We start from the raw sequence: 3,060 nt of genomic DNA, 5'->3' as shown, positions 1-3,060 counted from the left end.
TCTGCCTGCAATGCAGTTTGATCTCTGGATCAGGAAGACCCCGTACAGAAGGAAATGGCAACCCACTCCAGTACTCTTGTCTGGAAAATCCCATGGTCAGAGGAGCCTGATATATTACAATCCATGGGGTCGCAAAGAGTCGGACACAACTAAGTGACTTCCCTTTCACTTTCTTTCACTTTAAAGTGTGATATGTGCAGTTATTGGAAGAATTTAAAAAAAGAAATATGCATCCAGGATTAGGCAACTGGATTGGCTATCCTCATTGATTTTGACAGGCAGGTGCTGAAGTCACAAAGCTGTAATGTGGCTGAGGCTTTGCTTCAGTAATCTGAGGAAAATACGAACAAGCCTCACTCTGATTTCCAGTCTGCTTCTTTGAAGCCTTACTTTTTATCCACTGGCCTACCAGGCTTGCTTTAGCATCAGACAGAAGCTGAAGACCGGAAAGAGTCCAGGTGGCAAATATTTGCTTCTAACTCATAGGGGAAAAGAAATCAACAAGAAAAGAATTTCATTTCCCTGCAGAAACACAGAGCAGCTGCTCTGTGCAGGAAGAGCAGTGGCTTCTGTAGACCATTATACACAGTGCGAATGGTGTGCAAGCCTGAAGTTCTGGAACCTTATAATCTGTGTGTCTGTGGCTCCGATCAGCCTCCTTGCTAAATGAGTCACCGAGGAGCTGTCAGGGGGAAAGACGGAAAGATGAATCAGATAAACCTGCTCTTTTCAGAACCTGTATTTCCACCCACAAGCGTGTCAGATGTGGCAGCCCTCCTTTCTGGAAGCTTCTTATTGGAAGGAATTCTTGCGATTCTGCAGCAGTTCATGGCACAAAGGTCACTGCAGGGTGTTTCTATTTATTATTTGGCTGTGCCATGTCTTATGCGGGATCTAGTTCTCCAACCAGGGATCAAACCTGGGCCCCGGCATTGGGAGCACAGAGTCTTAGCCACTGGACCACCAGGGAAATTATTATTATTTTTCAATATAGAGCTTTTGAACAGAGTTTTGAGCCTGGACAGCCCATGTTTTCCTGGGAGATAAGATGATGTTTTTGAGAAAGTGAATGAATGAAATGAAAATACAAGTTTCTTTGCCCCTAAAATTAGACAAATGTCACAGTCAAGTGAAACTAGTGACCATCTTGAAACCATTTTTGCTAAAATAAGCTAAGTGGATTACAAACATTTTTATGTTCTCTTTTCTCATGGTAATTTGATTTATTATGCCCAGTGAAAAGAAGTCTCTTCAAATCCTAATATATTCCAAATTTGCTCATTACAAAAATGTGTTTCTCTTTGTTGACTGGCTTTTATTTCATTATTACATTATCCATCAGAGATTAGTGAAACCCTGCTACGTGCGTCCACACCCAGTCTCTTAAGTCATGTCTGACTCTTTGTGACCCCATGGGCTGTAGCCCACCAGGCTCCTCTGTCCGTGGGAGTCTCCAGGCAAGAATACTGGAGTGGGTTGCCATGCCCTCCTCCAGGAGATCTTCCCGACCCAAAGACTGAACCCGAGTCTTTTACATCTCCTGCATTTGCAGGCAAATTCTCTACCATTAGCATCACCTGGGAAGTCCTGAAACCCTGCTACTTAGATAAATGTTTAAATCATTTTTATTTCCTGTAAGTTTAATTTTGTAACAAATTCTGATATGATGTGATTCCTTTTGCAAATAGTTTCAAACTATTCTGTGGCAGAAGATAAATATATATTGTATAATATTATGTGAAATAATATGTAATAAATATCTATATATTTAAAGATCTGAGTGCGTGTGTGTAAAGTCCCTTCAAGTTGTGTCCAACTCTGTGTGACCCTGTGGACTGTAGCCCACCAGGTTCCTCTGTCCATGGGATTCTTCAGGCAGGAACCCGGGAGTGGGCTGCCATGCCCTTCTCTAGGAGAATCTTCCTAACCAGGGGTCAAACCTGAGACTTTTAAGTCTCTTAAGTTGGCAGGTGGGTTCTTTACCACACTGGTGCCACCTGGGAAGTGCAAAGGTCTGAGCAGCTCCTGGATATTCATAGATATATGACTGTTAACCTGAGGTCCATGGATCACCTGCAATTTGGGGCATAATTTTGTGTGAATGTATTATTTCCTGAAAATTAGGCCCAGAGCTTTCATCACCTCCCTGAAAGGCTCTGTGATTCAAAAAAGATTATAAAATTAAATATTAAATTTATATTAAATAAACAATACACCTTAGTTTAAATATTGATAGTGTTTAAATGCCTTGAGACCCACCAGACAATGCTAACAGGGATTATTGTAATTAAGAAAAATGAATTTTTCCTGGTACTGAAACAAGAGTGTCTTTCCCTGAAGTCTGCATTGCAGTGAGCACGTATACCATAAAGAAGCCTTTCTGGACATTTTCGTCCTTTTCTTCCTTCGGTTATGATACCTCTGTATGGTCTTGATGTGCAGCTGGTGTTTCATAGGTTAGGACTTCCATCTAGAACAGGCAGGGGTTGAATGCACACATTTCATATCTTTGACTCCACAATTTCCTGGTAGATTCCTTGTTATTTAAGTGTATTAAATCATACAGTCATAGATTTCTGGAAAATCTGTCAGAGATAGATGTAATTTGTCAGAGTGTAGATGTAATTTGCCTGGTTCTGTCACTTACATTGCCAGGACTGGAAGACTGGCAATTTTTTCCCCCCTCAAAATAGGTTTTCTTAATACATAGACTATAGAAGTGATTTTTCTGAAAAAACATTTTTTCCCCCAAGAGAGTTTCTTAGTAGACATTTGTAGAATATGCTGATTCATTCTGACATTTAAAAGGAGTCAGAGGGAAGTAGAATTTCTTTGTTTCAAAGAGTTGAAAGTCTCAGATGTTTAGTTGCTCAAAATTCGAGTTCCTAGTGTATCAGGCACTGTAATAGGCACTGTTCTAGTCCAGTGGAAATTAAAAGGCTTCATAGTCCAAAGCATTCATTTATACGTGAATAAACCCCACCTATTCTGATGGCTCCTGTATTAGCCAAGGGAATCAGAAACCACCAATCTGATCTTCTTTCATCTGGGTCCCTCAGT

This window comes from Ovis canadensis, chromosome 10 (genome assembly GCF_042477335.2).
Source record: "Ovis canadensis isolate MfBH-ARS-UI-01 breed Bighorn chromosome 10, ARS-UI_OviCan_v2, whole genome shotgun sequence".
NCBI classification, from domain to species: Eukaryota; Metazoa; Chordata; class Mammalia; order Artiodactyla; family Bovidae; genus Ovis; species Ovis canadensis.
The sequence above is the reverse complement of the archived record's forward strand: the minus strand, read 5'-3'. Positions refer to the sequence as shown.